The sequence below is a fragment of the Pogonomyrmex barbatus genome, unplaced genomic scaffold (genome assembly GCF_055798465.1).
Source record: "Pogonomyrmex barbatus isolate J1 unplaced genomic scaffold, ASM5579846v1 scaffold6, whole genome shotgun sequence".
Taxonomy (NCBI): domain Eukaryota; kingdom Metazoa; phylum Arthropoda; class Insecta; order Hymenoptera; family Formicidae; genus Pogonomyrmex; species Pogonomyrmex barbatus.
Window position 1 is genome coordinate 10,999,850 of NW_028297160.1, and position 13,242 is coordinate 11,013,091.

At 33.4% G+C, this 13,242-nt stretch overlaps 2 long non-coding RNA genes across 6 annotated transcripts in view; one reads left to right on the plus strand and one right to left on the minus strand.

The window, feature by feature from the left end:
• The window catches only part of LOC105422040 (uncharacterized), a 132,724-nt gene that overhangs the window by 95,949 nt on the left and 23,533 nt on the right, over positions 1-13,242 (minus strand). Inside the window, exon 3 of one of the 5 annotated variants that reach the window (XR_016140630.1) lies at positions 6,739-7,077. The exons of the other annotated variants lie outside the window; for them this stretch is intronic. This is a non-coding gene — a long non-coding RNA (uncharacterized LOC105422040). Of the gene's footprint in view, positions 1-6,738; positions 7,078-13,242 lie in introns of those variants that run through there. 5 annotated transcript variants of the gene reach the window in all.
• LOC105422041 (uncharacterized) lies at positions 8,062-11,819 on the plus strand. The gene is made up of 2 exons (XR_016140634.1): positions 8,062-9,045; positions 11,447-11,819. It is a non-coding gene; the product is annotated as an uncharacterized LOC105422041 (long non-coding RNA).

The following is a 13,242-nucleotide window of genomic DNA, read 5'->3' on the forward strand; positions in this document are numbered from 1 at the left end:
TAAAACAATCAGCGATTTAAAGTATATGAAAGTATCAGAAATGAAAGTAAAGTATTTATCAGAAATACAAATATAAATGTTTCTAAGATATTCATCAAAATTTGACGTTATTTGACGTTACTTAATATATTATGTTGATAAATTTTTCTTATTTACAATCTAATTCAACATTTTGACATTTAGATTTGCTTGATATTCACAATCTTTTTTATCATTAATTTTTTTCTTGATATACTTAAACAATTTTATGAAATAGTTGAAAAGATATTAGTGATATATAAAAACAAATAATGAAATGCAATATCAAAATTTCTCTTTCTACACTTTTACAAGTGCTATATTAAAGTTTTATAAGATATTAATTATTCAAAATATATAAACATTTTCAAAACATAAAATATTAAAATAAAGCATTAATATTTTATAGAACCATTTGTATAAAATAAAACATATGAAAGAGAAATACGAAAGAATGAGAGAGAGAAAGAGAGAGAGAGAGAGGTAAAGAGAGAATAATACTGTATAATTGGTAATTCCGTATCTTAATAAATCTAATTCCATAAATCTTAATAAAGATCTTTTCGTAACTTATTGATTAGAAAAATTTGTCTTGTAATTAGAATTATTATGTATCTAACTGCTAATCTATAAAAATTGTCCCAAATCAGCAATTTTTTAAATATATATAACGATTAAATTTATCAAAATCATTGTGAATTAAATGGAAATAATTAAAAACATAATTTGAATTAATATAACAAAATGTCTTAGAAATTTTGTGTTGGAAAGTACGTAAACACAGAAATTGAATTGGATTATCCATTTATTTATCTCAGAACAGAGAATCATATCTCTCATAAGACAAGCTACGTGAATTTCAACAAGTAGCTCTCAAATTGCTGCGGTCGTGTGGTCAAGTGCGATAAAGAGAAGAACATCGATATCAAAGCGAAAATACAGACTCACTTATTCGGAGATGTTAATATTCTACAATGGAGAAGCTCATAAAATAGTCACTGCTAACAAACCAGCATGATTTAACGGATTTCGTCGCTAAATAGTTTAAGTACGATAGTTAAAGTAGAAGACAAAATAGGAACATTTATGATGCTTTCATTACGCTTAACATGCAATTTTTATAAATCAAAAATTTAATACGACATTATTAAATAATTTTTAAATATTCAACATCGAACTTTTTTATAACTAATTTGTTTATTATATTACTCAATTAGGTTAAAATTAATTATGAAAAATAAAGTTAAACCGGTTTAAGGCATATGTTACTTTATTTTTGATTACGTAAACCAGGAAATAATTATTACTTTCTTAACACAAATTTTTGTTACAAATTCAACTTTGAATAGTTGAAACATGTATATATAGAAAAGACACGCAGGTGATCAATTACCTTTGTAATTATATATATGTGTGTGTGTGTGTGTGTGTGTGTGTGTGTGTGTGTGTGTGTGTGTGTGTGTGTGTGTATGTATATATTGTATATACACTTATATTGTATACACACAGATATATATGCGTTTACGATAGCCTGATGCATGCTCAAATTAATTGTACGGATCTTAATTAACTGGTTGGGTCACGTGGAGATTGTATCTCATGTATCTGTACTCAAAATTATTGTGTTTATATCAAGAACATTCTATCAAATATTAGCCATAAACCGATCTACTTTATGTTGGACTTTACTATTATCTTTACCATCAAAACATACTAAACAATCAAACTATTCAATACATATTAAATGACCAATTTCATTTCCACTAAAATTTATTAAACTATAAAGAAACAAAATTAAAAATAAATATTACGTGAGATATCGAGAAAAATGTATACATGTCACAGGTTTCGTATATAGTCATTAGTATAGTTTAAAAATTGAAATTAATTATGTCACAGTTCCAAGTTATGCTACACTCAAGATTAATCATCCAGATTTAATTTTTATAACTGTGTTTGTGCTTCAACTATTCTCACCTTGCATATTTAAAACATCATTTACTTTCAGCGCAGTGGATGTTTATCCTAGAGAATATGCCGTCACTGTCACATCACATCCCGCATTGTGGCACGTTTACTGTCAACTTATGAGAGAAGAGAGGAAAAATTACTTTATATTCTGGACAAAACTTCCAACTGAAAACTACCGCGAAAAAATTTATTTATATTAAGCGTTATGTACGTTTTGCGACGAATCTATACGGAGATAAATGAATCGCACGCTGTGATTTTGTCGGCTCAAATGATGCAACATCGGGATCTTGCAAACCAGAAAATCCTCCCATGTGCATATGAGAGGATGCGAGATCAACGCATAATCGAACGTTCTTTTTAACCTTTTTATTATATGGTATGTCGCATGTTATCTCGGCAAATTATCTATGTCAGTATTATCGTTGGCATCGAATTTTCGCATAATTTACGACTATGTAAAAAAATCTCGCTCGTTAACGTCGATTAGCGGGACGTAAAAATATTCTCGTGAAAAAATTGCGTATGAATTGTGTGTGAAAAGTAGGCTTTATGGTTTTGTGCGCCAAGCGATATCACAGATGTTATTCATTCTTATTCGTCGTTAATTAACTTATTCATCCGCATAAACATAGCATTTTAACCAAATAATTATTCTTTATTATGATATAAAGGATGTAATGACATAAAGCCACAAGATAAATCATAACTCTCGCGTCCCACAGCGGCGTGTTAATTGAAGATGTCATTACATATGTGACATTAAAACGGATTTTTCCTCTGGCGTTTCATTTTTAGATGCATTTGTGTAATATAGCTTAATGACTGCTCATTCGCCGCATGGTCATTTTGTTATAGTAAATATCCACCTGTTCTTATATTATTTGAAAAATATACATTTATCTTCATGATTGAGGAATACGGATGATCGTTAACGAAACAAAGCATATACCGTGTTAATCAGTTACATGTACAATGAAACAAAGTTATTAAAATTAACGAGCGGTAAACTTTTAATTCAATATATAAAATTTGTTTGCAACATAAAGTTGCATATAATTACAAGGAAATAGATATCTTTGATGCAAAACTATCAATCTTAATTTTCAAAAATCAGCTTCTAATCACTATCGAGCTGTGTAAATTGATAAAATATTTTTTTAACAGATTTTGTTAATCTCTGTTATATTATTTTTTCACCGTTGAGAAAAAAGCTTGATTTAAAATTAAATTAAATAATAGATATAATAAAATTAGATAAAAAAGTAGACAAAAACAGACTCGATAAAATATACATGTTCCGTTTGACAGATATAATATGGTACATATCGCAACTTTTCCTTTTATATAAAATATGGAATAACTTTTTAAATTCAAAAAAACTTAATTTCCGGTTTAGCTTAACGAAATTCAGCGGTATATTTCCTACATGGTGTACATGTAATTGCGATCGCGATATCGAACGATTTGATTTGCTCTAACGGCAATCGTCAGATCAGAGTACATTCATCTTGCGCTTTATCATGGTCTATATTGAGTATTATCGTAAGCCAAAAATTCTTTCCGTTGGCGAAAATTTAAATATCGGCTAAAAATTTTCCAACCGGATATAAACCACATGGAAATTCCTAACAATTCCGTGCACTTCGATCGGTATAACCAAATAACAAAGGACAAGTGGTGCAATCGTGCGGGAAAAGCGGTTCTCGTTGCCGGCTGACTGCTCGTTAACCCTTTGAGACCCGGATGTTTCATTTCGGAGGAACGCTATTCGGAATTTTAGCGTGAAACGGGGTGCGCGATGGTGTTATACAAATAAAGTTCGTAAATAGTCAGAGAGAAAGAGAGAATCCATTAGTTTGCAGCGAAAATCTTTTGCGCAATACACATTTGTCAACTCTGTAAATATAAATCAACATGTATAATGTATGATGTGGTAATGAAGGAAAGCTTGATATCATACAGATTTATATCGACAGAAAATTTAAAGATGATATAACTATTGACGTGTATGTAAATATGTTTTTGAATTTGTAATTTTTACGGTGGCATTATCTAAAGTTTAGAGTAATTTTGATTTCTCTTATATACCTAAAGCGATTGAGACTATAACTGAGTTGAAAGAGATAACTGATGCGACAAAGAAGGTACACATTTTGTCTTTGTTGTTATCACCAGAGAAAAGAACTATTAATAAAATAATAACACTATTAATAAAATAATAAGAAAATAGCTAAACCAATTTTTTTTCAATTTTCCCTGGCGCGCGATCGACCTAACTAGGCTAGTGAAACTTAGCAACCGACTATCCTTATATCTCACGATGGAAACGTGCGCCACATACCCGATACTCATCGACAAACTCCTGAGAGGTAAAGGGAGATGTCCAATGGGGTCGACGGTGAAAAAAGAAAAAAATAGGATCTTCTCTTCTCGTTTCCAGAAACGAAACTTTACGACTCTAGGGAGAAATTGTGGTTGCGTCTTCGAAATACTCACCCTAGCGCAGCATATAGATACACTTTATATTTTCGTATCGACAATACGCTTCCAAACTCTCGTCCCCCCCCCTCCCCCTTCTGTATTTCGGATTATTTTTCCTAGTTACTTTGAGTCAAAATGAGAAGAAAGAAGATGGTGGCAAAAGTAGCATCAAATATCGACACAGACTAATGAAAGAATAAAATATATATACGAATATTATATACTGCTTCTTAAAATATAAACTGCTTTATTTTTTTCTAGAAATGTAATAGTAGCAATTGACAATGTGATCCATCAACAGGTGTCGTATCGATTACTATTCAAAGTGGGTATCAGTGGAAATCGTACTAATCGATCTTCGTTTTATATGACATATCATACCCACCATTTTCTCTTTATGATATGATTGATAGGAATTCTATTCATGTTTTGTATACGAAATGTCTACTCTTTTACATATTTAATATTATATATAAAATAAATATGCTCCAAGTTTTCACATAGTGAAAGTTTATAATTTACTTATGATTATAAAATATATATATATATATTTCCAAATTTCGAAACTGAAATTTGTGCGATTAATCATAAAAATACAAAAAAAATAACGCAATTTTGTGAATTATGTCAGAAATTCTCACAATGTGACTACACGAAATCAGACGAAAAGTTTCCCAAGAGTGTTCGCATAGTTTTCGGTTAGCGTTGTCGCGTCCCAATTCGAATGTGAAAGCACATAAATATTTCACTTTTAGAAAAGTTGGTACGTTTCACAACAGGAGAAATTATTTCTGATGTCGCCATTACGAAAACCAGACAGAGGATTCAATTCTTACATTACTAGGTAATGTTATTTATGTCTTTGTATGGCTCTGTGTAATAATTTCATATTAATCTTTCCGAAAATGTAGATATTATTTTGTAAATATTCATTAAAAAAATATTAGGCGCAAGAAACTTGGATCAATATCGAATTCACGAATTCACATGAATGAAATATTCTCGAGCCAGATTAGTCAACGCTTTCGCTTTGGACGAATCAGCGCTCTAGGGAGAATAAAGGCGGGTTATGAATCTCTAATCCGGCTTATGGTTACATTTGGTTTATGGTAAGAGTAGAACTGTCTGCAATTTCACATGATGCCCATATCCACGTGCGTGTGTTTTAACGCAGGGATACAGTCCGCAGTTACTGTAATTCGCTAGAGTGTTACACAGATGTCGATTAAATCTTACCATATATGTGCTTCTGAAACGAACGGTATTCAACATGCACTAACATCTAAATAATGTAATAACAATAGTAACTTAAGTGAATTGAGGTACTCAGAAATCTCTTCTTTTAACTTTATAAAATTATATCGATTTATGTACACAAATAAGTATTTTAGAAATTTCAAATTACACTACAAATTAGACTAGCAAGAAGTTTTATATTTTTCGCTATTTTTATTATTAGTTTATATTAAAATCGTGATATCATTAAGTTATCATCATTTGCTTTTTTATACTATTGTCCATTGATGATACATTTTCATTACTTCACTAGCTTAATATATGCATATTATAAATTTTATGATACATAATGTACTTAATAAGAATTAACTTTTTTTTAATTAACACTTTATGCATTATATGGAATAATGGATATTTCGGAATCGAATGTGCTTTCGGCAATGAATCAAACTGACGAACTATCTTTCACAATCTAACTGACGGATGAGGAGTCGAAATATCAAGAGTACGTCGATGGACTACAGTCTCGTCGCACTGTTCGTCAGTGCCAGGTCTGATTGTCGCTATAAGCCAGGATTAGGAGTGGGAAACCACCGCAGTTTCCGTGCTCGATGATAGTTGCGAATGCGATACATAAAGAAATTCGAGTTGAAATTTGGTTGAAATCCAACCAAAACTTCAACCAAAAATCCATCATTAAACTTAAGTAAAATATATCTTGATGAATTTCTTAATTTGTAAAAGTTTTAGTAATATGAAATTATTTATAAGTAATTTAACAAATATCAAATTTTGATAATGAGGTAACGACAAGTTGAAACTTATACTTACTACAGTTTCAATCAGTTCTAATTTCAATCTTAATTTTAAATTTAATTTGAGTTTCAAGATAATCTCTTTCTTAATCTCGATTATAATTTCAATTTTTATTTCAATGTCAAATTTGATTTTAATGGTAATTCTAAGTATCGAATTTTTTGAAATAAATTATAATAATAGAAGCGCGGCCAGGCTCCCCTCTCTCTCTCTCTCTCTCTCTCTCTCTCTCTCTCTCTCTCTCTCTCTCTGATTTGAGTATCTCTAATGTTGCAACATGGTGCACCGGCTTCCTCGCTTCTCACCACGTTGGCTCGGTCGGCTCCCGTCTCTCGACCGCGCGCGCCTCACGATCGCCTTCCTTCCTTCCTTCCTTCCCGGATAGAACCGCTACTCTCCGCCGTGTAATTGGCTGGAATATCTAATGGATTCGGTTAACCCCTTCACGAAGGGCTGGCGGTTGCACGACGGCGCCGGGATTGAGCAGATAAAGTCCGAGTCTCGTTCGTTCGCCCCGCGTGTGATACGGCGATCGCGATAACTTGGCGTGCACTATACAGATTAGACCGAAGGAATTTAACAATAAATTTAGATTTCACGTTAATAGGAAAACAACGGCAACATCCAAACTCTCAACGGTAGACAAAAACTATTAATACGATACTTATCATGATATTACAGCAAATTAAAAAAAAAATATCGTTCGATAAAGTATCATCATTTAGCTTTAAAAGATCAATAATTTGATACCAAGTTTTCAATACAATGTTTCAAAAATATTATATTCAAGTCTCGTAACTCATCTAACATCTCGATACGTTATATATTTTTATATATTGTAAAACACGCGACACTTTTTTTGTTTCATAGTTTTGTATAGATCTTTGGAAAAAAAAAAAACAAAAACGAAAAAAAAAACAAAAAAAATGGGTTTTACAATACAATATGTTTTATTTATACTACAGTTTACTGTATACGATCTAGTAACAAATGTAAATTGTAAATGTGTACGCGATATCTAGTTATGTATAATGTCATGAGTGACTGCTTTCGAAGCACTCTTTTTGAAAGCTCGTAATTGCAGCAAAACACTCTACATACACCTCTATCAAGTAGACTAAATCCGCTAGGATTGTGAATCCGCTAACTTGCATCATACAGAAAACTCTACAGTTTCTCTCTCTCTCTTCTTTGGATCGATACCTTTAAAGTATTAAATTGTTTGATATCCTTTATCAACGCACATAACTTTTGCAAATATTAAAATATCTTAAAATTTGTAACTATTAATACATATATATGTGTGTGTGTGTGTGTGTGTGTAGATTATTAAGATTAATTAAACTCTATTACATACAGAATCTTATTTAGAAATTTTAACAGCAGAGTGCAAGAAAGACGTTTGCAACATTGAAGCTTGTTTTACTAATTAAAACTAATTAATACAGTGATGTATATACGGTGATGTATATATTGTAGCAATCCTTGTCTTATTGCGCGACTGTCAAGTGCGACTTTGCGTGGCGGTGTGTCATCCGTCATCTCTCTCCACTTATCCTCGCTCGTTTTTCTTACTCGTTACTATTCTGCGGATCGTGGCCGCGGAAATTGCATCGGTCCGAAACCTCATTCGTGGTCGTCGTCGTCACACACGCCACAGGTCGGCGATAAAGCCACTATACTCGGACGACTCGAAACATACGAATATAACAAAACACGTCGTTGCGCGACTACGGAAAAGTGCTGCCGATGCGAATTTAAATGGACCTTGCTGAATTTAGATTTAATCGGAGGTCGTGAGCATAAAAGAAAGACATTTGCTGAGTAAGTAAAGAAGGTCGGTTTTGTGCCGAAAGTGCCTCGTAGCGAAGGGAGCAAGAAAAGAAAGAAATTTTATTACACCGATAAAACTGCCTGGTGAACTTTAAAAAAATAATCATTTTCGTAAAATTGAACTAATAATTGACTAACGTCCCAGTCTATTTTCTTTCGGAAAATATATGTCTTAAAAATAATCAATCGTAATGATGCAATGATATTCTAGGAAATAAATATCGCAATGAAAATTAAAAGCGTACAATATACGCCTTTTAAATCATTTCCGATAATTATTTAATTAATTTGATGATAATTAAGGAAATAGAAAAAAAAATGAAAAATGAAAAGCAAAAAAGTTATAACACTTTTATTTCAAAACTAATAAATGAAAAATGCAGCGCATAATTGTCTTACAATCTCCACAGCAACTTGTACCGTATGCTTGATACGCAACGTTGTCAAGCATGCGAGGTGCCGAAAAGCCTCTGAGAAACTCTGAAAGACGTAGAACCTCTGAACTTCGTCACGACATTTAAGTTTATAGCGACAATGAAGAGTGTTTCGTAGGAAACTGCGCGCACTTCAACGCCAATATGGCGAGGCAAGTTTACCACTTCAGAAATTGCCAAGGTGCAAGCGTTTGCATAACGATCTTCTTATGTCGAAGCGAAGTAAACGACTTCTATGACGACAGGTACTAAGGTACGCAAGTTTCTTTCTTTTCTTTTACGAAAATCAATTTCCAAAGAATTTAATTTCAAAATTCTTTAAGCAAACACAGCAAAGACTATACAATTACAAATAATACTTTTAAGCTAATTGTTTCAATTGATTTTCTTTTACTTTAACAAAATATACTTTATAAAATAATAAGTGCTTTTAATTCTCTAAGCTTATTATCCTCTCTTTGATTAAATTTCTAAGCATAGAAAGATTTCACGAGATTTAATTTTGCATAGCAACGGCACTATGGCCGCACAAAATGAAGTAAATGTTTAACCTTTCCATCACGCAAGGAATACCAATATTGACAGACGATAAACGATCAAAAATCCTATATAAAAATATGAATAATCCACTAATATAGAGGAGAATAACGTAAAGTGGAAAAATTGATAAAAGACATGAAAAAATCCAATAGTTTCTACGATATTAAAGTATATGTGTACACAGTCGCAACATTCAGAAAGATTTAAATCTATTTTTTACCATTTCGTAACGTCTTGATTTGTTTGAGCACTGTATCTCGTTGCACAGAAATAATACTACAATAATCTCGATCGATTATCTCGAGAATCAAAAATGTTGAAAAGAAAGGGATAAGGGGGGAGTTTGCTTAAAAGTAATATACACTTTTTTGCGTTTCAAAACCCGTTTGAAAACCCGATCCGATATCCGTGCAAGATTATTATTTCACGTTACAAGACTACAAGTGTCTTACGGTACGACGAGAAGTCGGTACGACGGAACGCAAATACACTCACACAATACGGCAAACACAAATACACTCACAACGTTCGCGATGTGTGCTGCAACGTCCAATTAATACTTTGTTGATCTGTAATTGGAGCATCGTGATTAGACTACTGCGTTGGTCGATGTAGCTTAGCCCCGGGCGATGGGGAACACCGTTCCCGCGGTATATGCAGATGCCCTCGCCGCCGACCCGCCTATCGTAACAACCTACGTGCAGGCAACTCATCCGAGACAAACTGCAATTCCTCGTACTACTTACGTCGTACAAGATACAATTTCAAGCGGGCCAAACAACAGAGGAAAGGGAGCGGGAAGAGGTAACTCGCTCTCCATGGAAATATATTTCACGGATCGTGATTAACGATCGTGCCGCGATGCTGCTCGTGCTTTTTGTCGCACATTTTTCTTCATCGCGCGCCGTGTAAGCCGCGTGGACATAAAAATTAGCTCCAAGGTAGAGCAAAAATCCCTTCTCCCAAGTTTGTCCAGCAACAAAAAACAAGTTTCTGCCCGAGGGGGGCTGTTTGATGGCAAAAGAGAGACGGACACACGGAAGCGTGTCGTATTTCGTATCGTTATTACATAACGTGCCACCCATACGTTCACGCGTGCGCGCGAGTCAACAAGTGGCAATATATCTCGCGAATATATTCTTAGCGTAAGCGTTATTTATGTTCTCGCTAGACCAGAGCAACGTAAAAAAGGGCGGAGAATGAAAGAAGGCAGCTTGCCGCTTGCAGTCGAGACTCGCGCTAAAGACGATGGCGCTTTTATGTAAAGAGCTCGGGGAGCTTCCAGCTCCGTGCTTGATTAGTAGCCTGCATTGCAAAACGTATCGAGTTTCAAAGCCATCGCTTCGCACGATCGATGATATCTCGAAAGTAAACTTTAAACTTTAAACGCACACCGATTTCCCGGAACGAGGACCCGTAACGTTACGAGGCTTTAAAAAAGGCCGCCGATTAATCTCGATAAGAAATTGAACACAATTACAACTGAGTGCCGAAGACTGCTCCGTGGAAAAGCTTACTTCTACATCTATGAAGAACCGAACAAAATAGCCACAATAAAATAACTCATCGCGAAAAGAGAAAAATTCAATGGGACGTGCGAAATAGCGTTCAGAAATATGCGATAAAATTTACGACGTTTTTTGTTGCCTCGACGCCACTACATAGAATGCACCGGTGTTATATTCCCCCGGAGTACCCCACGATAACCGCTGTCATGGGGTGACACATTGCAAACGCGGCGGTTTTAATTGTATGCGATATGGCGAATATGGGTTACTCGCATATGTTTTCAACGCATGAAAATATGAGACACGCGCAGTTTGCGCGTGAATATTAATGTGTATCAAAAATGCGGGTGACAAGTTAAAGATTTAGCAACGAGAAAAAGTCTCTCTCTCTCTTTCTCTCTGCTGTTTAATTTGATCCAATAACTTGATCGTATACCCTAATATTATATTAAAATGTGTTTCGCAAGTTACATTAAAAATTTTTGCGATGTTACGCTAAATTATACAAGGAAAATTCGCAAGGTAGTGGAGTAGTCTTGGAAATATTACAAGTTATTATAAATATATCTTTAAACCGTAGCCTTTATTTGTACGTATGTCCTTCAGAATCTCATCATTCCGAACCGCAATGCATTTCCATGCAATCGTAAAACACCACTCTTCACTCTGTAAATAACACGACCACTCAGAGAAGACGCAGAAGGGTTCTATCGACGATCGGTGGCGTTGGCAATTTCTGTTTTTATCGTCCATCAACTCACCGGAATCGTCGATCTATAAGAGATGCTGGACGTCATGCCCGAGGATGAAACACCCCCGTAGTCATTGAGGTATCTTAGCGACGTGCGCCAAGTATTTATGTAAGAGGACAACACGGAAATACATCGGCTGTCTTCTTGTACATTTTGCCGCCAGGAATGCAATATCGGTTTTTTTTGCATAATTTTGTAAAAATAAAATTAAGCGACAAGACGTCAGATGTTCTTTGTTTTATTTAATCCAACTCGTTCGGGAAAACGGACCAATCTCACAGTTGCATTAAATCAAAGCCTTAAATACCAGAAATATGCGCGCGCGCGCGCGCGCGCGCGCGCGCGTGTGTGTGTGTGTGTGTGTGTGTGTGTGTGTGTGTGTGTGTACTACTGCATCTTCTTATTATTATTATTATTATAATAACATATTTCTAATAAAAAAAAATGTAAAAGATAAACTTTGCTATAAATACAAACGATTCTATTGTAATGAAGAATATGTTTTATGATACCAAATTGTGACCATATGCTTAAATATGAATCTGTATTCAAAGAAAATACAAGATGAAATACAATTGAATACATAAGAATTTAAACAATCATTTCAAAGTAACTATAAATTTGATAATGTCAAAATTATGATATTATTATTATAGTGATTTATATAGTGATTATTATTATTATTATTATTATTATAGTTTAGAACACGTCTTGGTCGATTTTTTTTATCGAAAGTACGATATTAATTGCAATACAAATATCAAAATTCCATTTAATTACTGTAAAATTAATTTGTCCAATAAGCGTATCATCGAAACATTTAAATATATAGCAAATTGATGAGATTATTATTATTATCATGAAAATGTGTTTCGTCCATTTCCGAGGCTTAACTGGCATGAATTATTATACTCCTGGATTACTCATCAATTTGCTCAGCATATACACAATTAATATCAGCTTTCGTATTTCGATTTATTGATACGTATTATTAGTATCATTAGTTTATGTTACTAGGACATTTATACAAATAAATATTCAAATAAATGCAAAAATATTATAACTTAAAAAATTGTATAAAAAGAAAAAAAATATTTTTCATATAATACAAAATAAATAAGAAAGCATAATAGAACTCTTTTGAAAATACAAAAAAAAAATCATCAAATTACTCTGAGCGACACATACTCATTTTATGATTCTGTTATTCTTGATTGTAAAAAGAAATTTAATTGAATGTGAGTCACTTTCGGGAAAAAAGAGAATGATGTATCGTAATAATATTGAAATGTCCCGTAACCGCGTGTGATTCAAATCGTCAGATCGATCGATTTCAGGTCTGCAATTAGGAAATTACGCGCTCAAACGCGACACGATATCCTACATACAATTGCTGCAATAGTGCGCATGCACGAATGCAACCCTGTGCCATTACCAGAATTACGCACCGATTTATGTCTCTTACGTGGTGCTAGTAAATTTGTCGTTTGCCAAATTAAATTTCTTTACGCATATCGCGTCCATGATTATTTACGCTTTCCAACAAAATTTCTACGTTATAATTTCGATATTGCAATTAAAATATTGCAATTAAAATAAATGAATAATTCATAAATGTGAATCTAAACAATGTTCTCAGCAATATTTAAT